This window comes from Prinia subflava, chromosome 4, assembly GCF_021018805.1.
Source record: "Prinia subflava isolate CZ2003 ecotype Zambia chromosome 4, Cam_Psub_1.2, whole genome shotgun sequence".
NCBI classification, from domain to species: Eukaryota; Metazoa; Chordata; class Aves; order Passeriformes; family Cisticolidae; genus Prinia; species Prinia subflava.
Genome location: NC_086250.1, coordinates 43,465,205 through 43,479,247, shown reverse-complemented (window position 1 = coordinate 43,479,247; position 14,043 = coordinate 43,465,205). Strand labels below are relative to the sequence as shown.

The 14,043-nt window shown below is 40.5% G+C and overlaps 1 long non-coding RNA gene across 3 annotated transcripts; it reads left to right on the top strand.

Moving 5' to 3' along the window:
• The first annotated feature begins 1,429 nt into the window (after window positions 1-1,429).
• On the top strand, window positions 1,430-13,583 carry LOC134549371 (uncharacterized). 3 transcript variants are annotated; one of them, XR_010080083.1, is made up of 4 exons: window positions 1,430-2,269; window positions 11,195-11,325; window positions 12,414-12,479; window positions 13,235-13,583. It is a non-coding gene; the product is annotated as an uncharacterized LOC134549371 (long non-coding RNA). The 3 variants fall into 3 exon arrangements; XR_010080085.1 differs by lacking the exon at window positions 1,430-2,269 and adding an exon at window positions 10,661-11,095; XR_010080084.1 differs by lacking the exon at window positions 1,430-2,269 and having other exon boundaries at window positions 10,661-11,325.
• Window positions 13,584-14,043: the final 460 nt, after the last annotated feature.

Sequence of the window (14,043 nt, the reverse complement as noted above, 5' to 3'; positions counted from 1 at the left end):
ATGAATTATGATCCTATCAAGGTAATAGGGCTCTGGTTACAAATTCAACAAATCTTCAAGTCTAGCAACAGTCATATAATCATGAGCAAAACTTGACCACCTGCAGTGGTGTGGGATTATTCTCATGGTCCACAATGAATAGTTGGGTCAAGACTCACTCCTGTAAGACATTCTTGAGTCTTCAGCATCCATGGCCTTGGCTGTGGTTGTAATGCTTTTGATGCTGAGAGAAAATACAGTAACTCCTAGAAGACACAGTTTGAAAAACTGTGGAGAAGTGAGAAAAGTGGAAATGACAGATGCTTAACAAGCAGAAAAAAAAAAATCCATTCTTGTTTTTTGGCTACTTTATAGGTATATGTAGAGAGAGGACAAAATCTTTTGGGGAAGCAATTCAGCATGTTATCATGATATTATTCTAGAGAAAAAAAATTACACTAGTATGTAAAAAAAAAAGAAAAAAAAGAAAAAAAAGAAAAAAAAGTGGAGAACAAACACAGCAACAGTGGATTTGAAACAAATCAGGTTCCTAATTTCTACTCCTACATGAGACTGAGTACACAATTCTTTCTTTAGCATTCAATGTATTTCTTTAGCAATACAAAGAGTTGGATAGATTAATATTCATCCTTCCACTTTTTTTACTTCTTAGCATAGCAATCTAAACAATTCATTTCTGGTCACACTTTTCAAATATTTTGTAAGAGGTTTTTTTTCTTTTACCCTCAAGCTTTCCTCTTTCAACTTACATTAGATACATCTTTTGTATCTTTATCTGTTGCACTTTGCTGAATGCCTTCCAATTTGTAGCTGTCATTCTGGTATTGAGGTATCCAGATCTCAGATATCTCAAGATATCTGAGAAATACCAGCATATCCTAGTTCTGTACCAACTGTGCAGAATTAGAAGTTTTCAGACCTATAAATATTCAGTATCAATGCAGTTTTTTCTAGTAAGGCTGCTCTATCTTGAAGGATTTAGTATTTATTTTCTATATACATATTTTGCTAAACTGAATCCCACTTGCTTGTTTTCCATCAGAATTTTTTATCTCATTGTTTTATTCATGAACACTAATCCAGTTTTGATGTTCATATTGCATCTCACTCATCACCAGAAGAGCAAGCACCTTTGGCAAATGTGATTGCAAGGTCTAGATTTCACACCGTTTCCAGAAGGGAATCCTGTGCTGCTTACTACTTTCTTCTGTGATTTAACCTAGAAAACAAAATACAAATGAGGTTTCCACTGACTCATGGGACATTCACAAACCACTAACTTTTTAGAGCTTCCTAATATTTCAGGAGGTTTGCTGTCTACAGTCAAACCAAAGCAAAGTCCAGTACACAAATTAGAAAATAAAGAAAAGGGACAAGTGCTCTCAACTTTGCATGAATTCATCTTCAAGGACTTTGAGGTGACAGATCTTACTAGCAGTCAGAACCACCTATTGATGACTGACCCTGCACTTCCAAGCTGGATGGAAAAATTCTCCAAAATCCCACCTGGACACTTAGTAGCCGTTGAGCCAGCACCGCCTTTGATGAAGTTCTCCTTTGCTATCAGTCCCCTTGCAATAGTGAATCTGTCAGCCAAGACAGGGAAGCCACAAGCAAAGGAGACAGGTACAGCTGCATGGTGAAATGTGTTCCCAGAGATGTATGGATGGCCACGAACCTCCTTGTTCTCTGGGCTAAATACAAAACTCGTTCCTTTGATTTCGTACTTGCCTAAGACCCTCTCATATGCAACAAGCAAGTTGTTCTAGTAGCTGAAAGGGGGGAAAGTTGATTTGTGTTTAAGTATTTTGATTGTGTTTTGCTATGGTTGTGTGGATTTTATGCTTACCTAAACAACCAGAAATATTCAAAAATAAATACCCTGGTTAACCAAGTAATTTAGTTAACACTTCAAGAAAGGTTTAATATAACTCCCACTTTTTGAGCAACACCTTTTTTTACAAGTTAAACAAGGCAGCTCAACTGATTGGAAAGTGCACAAGGCCTAAATCTAAGGACTACCTAAAATCATATCACCCACAAGGTTACATGGTGCATAAGGCTGCTGGGATAATTATCCATCACCTGTCTGCTCCCTGCCATTAGTGCCCAATGGGCACTTTGTCCTGGGTACAGGTTAGGACACCAACCACACCCCACCTATCCAAGAGACTGAGCACAGAGGGCTCCAGCCTTATGAGTGGAGAGCAAACCTTCAGTGCTCTTGGGAGAGCAGCTGGATGTTAAGGACTGAGCTGAGATCTCACAGGTGAGGCTGTTTTGGATTGTGCTGATCTTGGCTTTGTTGTCAGGAGTAAGAATGATGCAACCACTGAGAAATGTTGGAGCAAAAAACCCCTGTCTTTAAAAGTAATTGGTTCCTTGCTTTGTAAACTGCCTACTCTTTAAGCACTACGAATCACTGTAATTAATCCTTAACTCAAGCCGCTGTATCTATGTTACATTGTTGTGTTTACTTAGACGTAAAATGCATTATTCTTTACAAGATAATGGCATCAGTCCACACCATGTCTGTGACAGGCACGGGCAGCTCTAAGCCGAAACATTAGGTGGAGGGTTATAAAGCTAGTTACATGCCAATATGTTAATTAATTAATCACAGGCATGTTTTCAAAGCATTCTTCATACCTCAGGTGGGGCTCCTGGGCTATTATGAAATGCCAAACTTCCCTTGGGGCTTTGAGGATTGCACTTCTAAATTCCTCACAAGTTCAGGGAAGTAAAAGGGTATGTTTTTGGTGTGAGTCACTGAGGCTGGAGATAAAGATTTTTTTGTTTTGTTTTATAGTGGGGGAGGAGGGCAGTAACCAGCCAGCAAGCAAGCACTTCAGGAAGGAACTAGGTGGAGGGCAAAGTTGTATTTTTCTAACCCTATGAGCCTATTTTTTCTAAACACATCTAAATTTTAATTTAATTTTCATTTAGTTTAATTTTTCTGAACTTTCTTCACTGTGAATTCAACTCTCTGATATATATCAGCCAGCCTTCTCTCATCTTCTGGTTAGAAACACAGCAGGTTGTGCAGAACAGGGCAAGTGAATATATGCCTCTTTCTCCGTTCAGCATCAAGGACTTGAAAACAATGTATTTTATCCTATGTTTTCACAAACAAAAAATTCCTCTTTTCTTTCAGCTTGTCTGTGAACCTGTGAGGTACCTGCAAGGCTGTATCTGTAAATCCTGCCCCCCACCTTTTTTTTTTTTTTTTTAGTAAAAGAGGAGATGCCTATCAAATAACTTCATTCCATTTCAGTGGAGGTCTAGGGTGGGCAGGAAATATGAGATTTGGAAAAAAAAGAAAAAGAAAAGAGAAAGATAAAAGGAAGAATACTTCATAGGGATTTGCTCATTGTTTAAGCCACACAGTTCTAGATGTGTGTGTGTTGGAGCAGTGTATTCCAGCAAGGGAAGCTCCTCAACTCTGTAGCTGTCTGTCCAGCCCTGTGCCATGAGAACAAGGAACAAAGAGATACCAAACACATCCTTGGTGAGTCTCAGTAAGACTGGCACCTAAAAAGGACCATGCCGAATAGAGACTGGAGTGTGTCAGAGACCTGAAAAGGGCTCTCAGCAGGACTGGGCTGACCAAATGTGGCTGGTGATGTCTGCATGTGGATGGTGATCCCAACTGTCTCATCGCAGCCACTCATGCCAGAGGAAAAAATTTAGCGAGTTGTAGGCCACCTGCTCTGCCTAAAACTTTCACTTGAATTGGCAGGAAGAGTAAGTGTAATGGAATTTTTTAGAGGGTTGGGCAATTCTGTTTATATCTGACTCACATTGCATGTAGATTCATGAAATATAAAGTGATTCCTGGATTAGATACAGAAGAGAAGTGCCTCACATGTCAGGACAGAACTAGTACTATGTGGCATGTTGGTGCTGAGGGAAGGTCACTCAGTTTTGAATTTTTTCTAATTACCATTCCCACTCCGTATCTCATGTTTTACCTGCGGCAAAGTTGTGTAACACCCTGGGAACGCATTTATGCTTTCCCAGCGAGGGTGCAGAGGAGAGACTGCCTTCAGAGAACCCCTCCTAAGTCCTGCACAGCTCAGCCTGGAATATGTTCAGGCAAGACTTTGGGAGTGCATCCAGTGCTGCACAGATATCACTGATGGAGAGAAAAGATAGCCAAATAGTTGGTCTCTTTACTCTGATTCAAAGAATTCTCAGTCCACTGGAGAAAAGAGAAAAGCAATAAAAGTTTTTCCTCATTTGGGAACTTCACAGAAGCTCATTAGAGCAAAGATACAATGTGCAGTTAAAATGCTTTGTGAAAAGTGCCTTTTTTTCTGAAGAAGTGAAAATAAAAACTTCAGCAGAACTTCAAATATTTTTCTTGAATTCTTCTAAGATTTCAGTTGCTGATTTAAAAATATATCTTCAGGAAAAGGTAAAAACTTTGGATGAATGTTGGTGTGAAAAAGGATCAACCTTTCACCTAGATTTGTTCTGCCCTAATCATGGGAATATGGGCATAAGCTCAAACAAATGTGGAAAGGGAGTGGCTTGCTGGAAGCCTTATAAATAAAGTACAAAGGTATCGCAATGGAATCTTTAAAATTGGTAGAGTATTTTGTAACCAGGAAAGATTTGGCAAGGATCTCTTATTTACATTCTAATGGATTCAGCTGTTTTTAGCTGTTCATTTGTTGCTTTCAGCTTAAGTGGCTAAATGCAACCCCACAAGGCAACTCTTTTATTGATTTTAAAATTAATGGGTATTCCTCTTGAGTGTGGTAATAGAATATCCTGGATTAAAATGTTAAACAAATAGTCTAATAAAGAAATAGACTTTCTTTTTCTTTTTTTTTTCTTCTTTCTGTTATGGTGTTTGCAAAACAAATATACAGCAAATACAAGTATGTAAAAAAATCAAGAGTTAAATAATGTAGAAGCAAGGGATGAAAAAAAGAAAGCTGCTTTATGTAAACAAATTTTGACTTTTAATACTGTATTTTATTTAGCTTTTCTAAGACTCTGCTGCCAAGTGACCCTTGATTTACAGAGCTGTCGTGCACTTGAACTCAGTGGAACAACTTGTTTGGAAAAAACTACAGAACAGAACTTGGTTTTGTGTTACTGGAAAGACGTGTGCTTTCTTTTGGTGTCAGCAGGCGGTGGGAGTTTCTATGGACCTGGTGATAACAGAGTTATAACAGCATGAAACTCGAATGATACGGTGATGAATGAGCCTGCAGGTTGGGGGAAACAAAATCATGTGCTTTGGAACAGGATGGTGTTTGGTAGCCAAGGAGAATCCTGCCACTATATATGGTCACTTTTTTGTTCGGGTTTTGAAATTCAGGAAGAGCCACACCTTAGACGCTTCATGGCTTGACACTGCAGGATGATAACTGACTGCCACTTTGCATGTGGAACAAGCACGCTGATATAGTACTCTTGGCTGCACTTCCTGTTTGCATGTTGCAGCTTGTGTTACGTTTCAAACTTGTGATGACAGATAGGAACCAAATTTCTGCACCTCTGCCCATTGGTATTGATGGAGTGGATTTTCTCAGAAACCATCTCTGAATAATTCTGAATGGATTTGTATCTCCAGAAAAACAGCTTATTTGCATTAGTAAATGGTCTAGCTTTATGACTAATTAATATCTTTATCTGTTACTTAAGTCTTTATGCTTTCTTTGCTTTGATAAAGACAGGAAGACCACAAGTTCTCTGAAAGCCAATGGGAAATGCCTATTGTTACAGTGGAGTCAAGGATTGACCTCTGTTGCTAAGCACAGGCAGAACAGCAGATAGACAAATGAATTAAATGGGAAAGAGGAACAGAGGCTACGTCTCTTGCCGGAAATTAATTATTATGTAGTGATTTATTCTTAAAGCTTAATTATTTTAATTAGATATTATATCTACCTTTCTCTTTAAAAGTGGCCTGGAGGACTTAGGTGGTTGCCATTTTCATTTGAGCCTGGCAGACACGTAGGGTCCTGCATGCCCCAGCAGGCACTCTGGCTGCTCCTGAGCTGGGGCTGTGCTCTTCCACAGGCCATGAGTGTGGCATTGATGATGGCCTGAAAAGACAGCCGGGATTCATGGGTCATACTTCCCACATTAATCACAGCATGAATGCAGGAGGAAGCAGAAGCCTTCTCTTCCATTTTGCCTTTCCCTCCTTACTGTCTGATAGTCCCAGTTACACTTTGTCTTACTTGAATCCAGCAATGGTGCTCTGTTGCTGCGATGGACCCTGACTCCATCTCCTCAGCATGTGTTGAATGCCCACAGTAGAGTAAGCCTTGGAAACAGGAAGCTTCTGTCTGTGAGATCAGAGCTCAGAAAGTATGTGTATAAAAAGATGGGTGAAACATTTCACCAAAGCTTAATTTACTGTGATGCCAGCCCTGCAGAGAGCAACATAAGAAGTTGAGACTACTTGTCTAGGAGATATCTCAAGTGACTCCTTGCATTACTTAAAGGAAGACACACAGAATCAGCTCACTGATTTTATTTTAGGCTAAAAGAGTATTTCTGTATAAGAATATATGGAAATGCTGTCCAGTGCTAAGACTCAGTCCTAGAGGCTAATGTAGTCCCTGCACTGAAGACTTGCACCTTTATTTGGGGTTTGAGTGCATCTAAAGAGCTCTGATATGAGATTTGTGAGACAGAAGCAAAACCATATATATGAGGCCAACTTCAGAAGTCCCTTCACATTGAGAGAGTATAGGGGTATAGGAATACTGAGAGCATGGACTGCATACCTAGTTATGTGACATGGGTTAGCAGGGCCATGAGTTGATTTCATGGTATGCATAACTTTCTAATTTATACCCACATGGAGTTCAAAGACCTCTTCCCTGCTCAAAATTCCACCAAAGCTCTTTTTGCCTGGTTACTCTGCCTTTGCAATGTCCAGCCAGGCTGTGTCCAGCCAGCTTGGATCAGAATGCTTTTTGCAGTAAACATTACCATCATCACCACTGGAGGTCCTCCAATTGATCTGCAAGTCTTGCCTACACAGCTAGACTGAATTTCTTTTGCACGAAGCTAATCCTGTCAGTGTTGTGCTGGAGCACACCTAATGGTACACAAGATCAGGACAGAGCTCTTCTGAAGGAAATCTACAATGGCACATGGTGTGCCTGCTGGAACCTTGAGCAGTGACTCTCTTGTGCTACAAATCTGCTTCTCTTGGGACTCAGGGCTTGCAGACAGGAATTTTCTCTTTGCCATTATGTTTCTTTCCAATTCCTACAGCTCCCTTCCAGTCCGTTCTGATTTCTGCTTGCATTCTTCAAATCCTTCTTCAAAATCTCACTTTACAATTCTTTTCCCTATCACTTTCCAGTCATGAACAAGTTAGCTCTGAACCTAGGGGAAACACAAAGTAGAACATGGCTCCAAAGCCACAGGCCTGGTGTCTCAGTTGTCTGGGAAGAATTACCGAGCAAGACAAAGATGAGGACTGGGCTGTTAAGAATTTTTCTCTCTATATCCTGTTCCCAGTCTTCACAAGACATGAGAGCTCCTCTCTCAGCTGGCTGAACGTTTTCATAATTTTTTTCAAATAGTATTTTATTAAATTTAAAAGGAGCTAGTTATAAATAGGATACAGCACTCAGGGCTGAGATCTCCTTTAGCCAATGTACACACAGAAGGGTGTGTATGCAATTTTCACCATCCTGCATGACCAAAGTGTACATATTTTTGCTGATCGAAAAGCAGCTAATCCAGTGAAGTTGAAAGTGGTCGCAACTCAATTTCTGCCCCTGAAAATGCTGGGGTGTATTTAATCTTGTGCATGTGAGTGGTATAGGTATATGTAGCCTACTTCTACTCTTAGGGACTTTCAGGGGAACAAGGTGCTTAACTACTTAAGGACAAGCATGTGCACATAGAGCAAGAATGATTAAACTTGGCTGTGCAAAGGCCTCCTCCCTTCCCTGCTCCATCTCCCCCCACATCTTCTTTCCAAAAGTGCATTAAACCATTTCCAAACTGCTCATGCAGTTGGGGATTATCATGCTCTGGGGATTGTAATTATTTGAGATCTGTATACTTCCCAAGCTCTGGAGGCAATTATCATTTGGCCTTATCCTTCAAAGTGTGCTTGTAGAATGTGGAGCTCTTACAACTGTGCCTCTGAGATATTCCTTACATAACTCCCAAGTTATGAAAATACAGTGTTTAATTTTTTCAGGCAATGAGGCTGCTTGGTCCATTGTTTCCTGTTAAATTCACCACACCAAATTCCATCCCATGGGAACTGAAGCCAGTCAGTAACAGAGACGAGGATTTAGTCCATTCTTTTCCGTCAAAATTGGGATATTTCACATATCTGATGGTGCATCTGTTAAAGGAACAAATTCCTGTTCAGTGTGTTGGCCAATTCTGTATTAAAATCTTACCTTAGATGTGTTCACACTCCCATTCAAGCTTGTCAAGTTATTTAACTTATTTTAAAAAAAAGAAATACGTGTTTTTTCTGTATTCATTGATCTTGTCTTTTGATGCCATGCCCATTATGCTACAATGCATCTGGAAAATAGCCCATAATTTTTCTTAAGGCAGGAAATAGTATTTATGGCTGTACAATAATATTTTAAAGTATATATGATCAAAAGATTGCAGCTTCATTTTCAAATCAAGTCCAAACAATAACAGAAACTACCAAGGTACTGTACTTTGTTTCCCATTTCTCAGAACGTCTCTGGAATTCTGCCTTCATTAGGTATACTTCCCACACTGTGTGGTTTGGGGTCTGAGCATATGTACTACAGCCTGAGAAAACACAAAACAAAATGTGAAATGAAACAAATACAGAAGTGAAATGTATAGCTTTAATTAATGGAACTCTGCCTATATGTTGCCCTAAAAGGAGCATTATGTTGAGCAAAGGTGAACAGAAATACTTGTAGTTCCTTTAACCATAAGTTATCATAAATTACATGATTTCCAGTGGCTGAGTTCAGGACGGTTAATCAAGCAGCAATTTTTCCTTTTATCAGAGAGTGCAGTTCATTGCCACTCTGCATTTTAGAAAATAATGTATAGCAAGATTCAGCAATTCATGCAAAATTTCAGGCAGGCAACTGACATGTAGCAGTATCTTGGGAGACAGTAGCAATGAGTGCAGAAAAAACCCTGGGCTGTGAAGAAATCTATAGTTCTCCAAGCTTATGGCAAGCAGTGGAAAGCAGGACACATTGCTCTTGGATATCTTTTTTTCCCCTGTAACTTTTTTTTTTTTTTTTTGGTGGCAGTACTTGAGGATAATGAACAAGCAGATGTAGAGATCTAGTTTTGTATTGACAATCTGGTGTTTTCTTTAATTTTTGTTTCCTTTCTGTTGATAAGAATGTATCATTTTGATCCTACTGAGAGGAGAGTTTTGTACACACTTCACGAGAATTGTAATTTATCGGTAAGCTGAGGAAATTGAGGGAAGATCTCTCTTCAGGATACAGGAAAACCAACATTAACTCTCATCTCAGACTTTCCTACTGACAGTAAAAATCTGTGACTCAACAATGCAATGTGAGTTTGACTTATAGTCAAGTTGTTCTAAAAGGAATTTGGTTTCTTATCTCTTATTTTCTTGATAATACATCATTTACAGTCTTGGAGCAGTTTTAAAGTAAGAAATCGGTGCTGCCTGATATCAATAGCTGACTGATGATGCCACTGTGAAACTATTCCAGTTATGGGAACCCAAGGGACTGGAGTACCTGGCTTCCCTTCCTCCATGGTGTTGTAGTGACAAGAACATGTTCTGCAAGTGCTGCGGGCTTGTAGCAGGAGGGAAGATAAAGCAGTGCCCAGACACTAGGAGCCTGGTCATCCTTGTCTTCAACTGGCTAAAGCCACCACTCTTATGGTGTGACTGTCACACAGCATGTGCAGGCACAGGTAGGAGCTTCTCTCTGTGATGTACTCCAGAGTCCTTGTGGAAATGAGTGTATCATTGTGGAGGAAGCTGTCACAAGTCTCCTGGAAGCTGATGATTGTAAAATCCACCTTTGCCTTAGAACAAATGTAAAAATCCTGAAAAGATAGAGGCAGATGGCCATGGCACAATCCATTCAAGGCCATCTTGGGGCTAAGGTGGATTGCTGCAAGGGTTTCAAAAGAGGATAAAAGAAAGGAATGGGGTATGTCTGGGTGTGAGCTGGATGAAATTGTGTGTAGGCAGTGCAGCTGGGATACCACAAAAGGAGGCAGAGACCATTGCAGAAAGCCAAGAATGGTCAAATGAGCTTCAGTAATGGGGCCCTAGAAGGGGAAAAAATAACAAGGAAAAAGGTCATGCTTTTTGGGTGAAGTGCTGGCTAGTGAATAAAAGGCTTGGAATAAAGAGCAAAGAAATTCCTTCTTGCTGTTTGATGATTGTATTAGGAGAAATACAATTTAATGCCCATTTTCAGTAAATAAACAGGGTTGCTACCCTGTTTGTACACAATTCAATCTTCAGTTTCCTCAAGAAAAACAGTCTGAACACTAGCTAGGGACTCTGGACCAAAAGGGTAATAGTAGCCTCTAATGGGAATAAACAGAGGGTAGGCGGCACTCTTTCAACACCTTCTTTGAAGAGCAAACTGAATACAGCCCTTAAGAAAGGTACAGGCACACAAATATTTACCTATTAGGTCTCTATTCATGATGGCCTCAACCCTATTGTGCTCAGCTGCTGCTTTCAGCCCTCCATAGAGCTGTCCCCTGATGTGTGACCTGCATTTGCAAGCAATAATTAGAGAACCAGGTGGCTCTGCACCATCACAGGGTGTTTTGAATGAGGGGCAAGAACAAGTTGTGAGTTTTGCAAAGGCAAAGTTCTCTGTATTGTCTCCAGAACTGGGCGAAGATCAGAATTTGGACCCAGATCAACCCAGGGCTCCTGTTACTGATTCACATCCTGAGTGCCTGCAGTAACCCTAACAAAGGTTTAGGGCTTCATTACAGTACTTGATGGATAGAAAGTGTCATCTTTTGGAAACACTTGTTGACAGAGCTGCCTTTCTCATTTACCTGCCCTGTAATCAGAATGCTGGGAAAGGTCTTAATAACTGTCACTTTCACATTGGGCCTGTCATATAATTTGATCATGGTAAACAATTTTACAGGATTAATTCAATGTAATATTGGGTTTGCAGTTTTGTGAGATTAACGGATATGGTGTTTTTTTCTATTTTTTTTTTTTTTACAGAAGTGGGCAGACGGACTAGGATTAAAGGAATTCTCTTCCAGACAGATCATCCTGAAGGAATGAAATACATTGTTCAGGGGGAATAATTTCCTCCTTGGAATGTGCAGGACTGCAGTGAAAACACATCATAGGTGAGGAAAGGAGTAGGTGCTTTGTTTTGCTGGCTGTGTGCAGTGTCTTGCAGTTTGTTTCTCCTTTTGCTGAGGGCCCTATGTGGAGCAGCAATACACACCAGTCCTGTCCTGACTGGAGCAGCCACAGAGTGTGTCCCTGGGGGCTCTCAGAAGAGGGCCTGGGGAGGCAGGCACCAGCACTGCTGCAAGAGCTGCTCCCAGGTGCCACCACTGACCCCCACGTGGCAGCCAACAAAGGCCCTATTGAGAAGGGACAGGGAGGCAGGGCTGTGGTCAGGGTGGAGGAACATGATAGCAGCCTCTTGAGGCCAGGGAATCTGTAAAATAAACCGCTGGGTAGCGTGAACGTGGAGGTGAGGAATGTGAAACCAGAGTCGAGTTATTTGGGAGCAGTGCCAGTCCAACGCTGCGCAAGGCATTGCTGGCCAACGGAAGAGGCATAGCTGGTTATAAAATCCAGCAGGGAAAGGACAAACCCTTTGTTGGTATAAATGACTCAAACTCTGCTCAGATCAACTGCCCACTTGCACTGGGGAACACGAACAGCACCTGTGGCTCTCTGGCTGTTGCCTGGCTGCTTTCCCCACCCTGGGCTCCGCCAGGCTGACAGAGCCCGTCAGCTGGGCCGGTGCAGTTTCTGTGACCTCTTTGTGGAGGAACATGGCAAAATGACTTCTGCATCTCAGCCAAGCCTATACCCATTCCTACTGCGGTTACATCCCAGGCACATTCTTGGCCTATTTCACCTGAGGATGAGTTTAAGGCTAAATCAAGGTGATGTCTGCTGGGAGACATGGTCCTGCGTCCTCTCCTTGCACTATGCTTGGGCTCTTGTTTTCAGCTTTTCTATACTGATCATGGTTATGTGTCTTGGGTTTTCCTTCTGCCAGGTCAGGTCTGGTTCACCACAAGTACTGGTCTTGGCATAAAGGCAGCTTACAGGCCCATGCAGGCAGAGTGGAGATGGCCAGAAGGCCATTGTACCTTTCTAGGGAAGCATGTTCCCAAACCTCCTGCTGCTCCCCAAACTGCTCTTTCAGGGGTAGTGGTTTTCCAAGCTTCTCTAACCCACCTTGTGGCAATAGTTTTCAGATGTCTTCAAGAAAGAGAACATGCAAACAATTTGTGCAGCAGAAGCTGCTGATCAGAAGGTAAGAAAAAGGTTAAAATATCCAAATGGCTTTGCAAGCACTTTCTGTGGAGCAGGCAGTAAGTCTGGTCTCCTCATGCTCCTCAGTTCTGCTCTTTCTCTGCTAGATCAGCTGCTGATAGAACAGCCCAAAGCAGCTAAAAATAGTGACTGGGTCATTTCATCTGAGGACAATTAGAGAAATAAATGGAAGTGAAACTTGGATTGGGCAGTCAGTCTTCCATCAATCCCTGTGTTTTGCTACTTCACTCCTACAAATCATGCAATGCTAAGTGTTAAGGAAAGTTGCCATTTGGGGAAAAAAAAAAAAAAGGATCAATTCCTTTTGATGCAAATAAGCAAAGTGTGTGGTAGGCAATGCCTCTTATGACAACCAAGTCTTTCTAGCTGACAAGTTTTGTATAACATCAACTTCATTTATAGTCCATAATATTAATAAATTAAGTGTTCTGGACTGCAGTTGGAGTGTTTACAGTCATAGCAAAGGAATAAACAAACAGAAAATAGAGTGAGAACTGTTTTAAAAGAAAGAAGCCTGATTAATATTAAGACAAATGAGCTATTGTCTACGCAGTGGTTTTAAACTTGATTTAGTTTGTAACAAATTGTAACACTGCCCACCACAACATGTCTTGTATCTAGTACTTTCTTTTTGGGGTGAAATGGAGGAATAGTCTATTCTTCTAACTTGGTTCAGATATAATGATAATGGTGTTTTTATTATTTTTTATTAATAAAATATTATTTTTATGACAGGTCACTGTCCTGTGCTGTGTTCTTGAAGAACCTCTGCACTGCTGTGGAACATGACTAGCAGTTTGTTAAACTGGAGGGATGAAGAATGTAGCCATAAAAATCTGTTATGCATGACTTATGATTATCTTCTTTAGTTAACATGTGGCTTATTTATATGCATTTCATCAGCCTAAATTCTAATTAAAATGGAACAATAAACTTTAACTTTTCAGTCATAGTGTTCCTTCAACCTCTCTTTAACAGCAATATTTTAGGGAACGTGTTTGTGACTTCTCCAAGTTCTGGATCTGTTCTCCTTGTTTAAGAATTGGAGTGGAACTGACTAAATATTTGTAACCAATAAAGAGTATTTGGCTTATTTTTGGAGTAATTTTATTCATTCTTTGTATATACTGAGATGACTTCATTTATGCTGAGGTTCTTGAACAGATGTTTTCACAGAATTTGCCTGAAGTTTTAGTTCAAATAATTATTCCTAAAAAGGAAACAATGTCTTGCTATTGGCTGATGTTAACCCTTTGCTATTCTTGTTGCTCCTAACTTTGGTTCTTCCTGGATGTTACAACCATTCTATGTGCCTTTGATTACCTGGATGCTATTATTTGGGAAAAGCCAAAATGAATACTTGAACTGTAGATTGTGTCCTTTGCCTGATCTCTGACATTTAAGGACAATCTAGCAACCTGGAAATCTGAATGAATGTATAAAAAATGTAAGTGGAAGAAAGGAAAAGCAGCTTACAATATAGAGCGCCTCATTCCACTGCAGACTTCTCTCACTTTAAGGATTTGTGGTTTTAGCTCTCATGG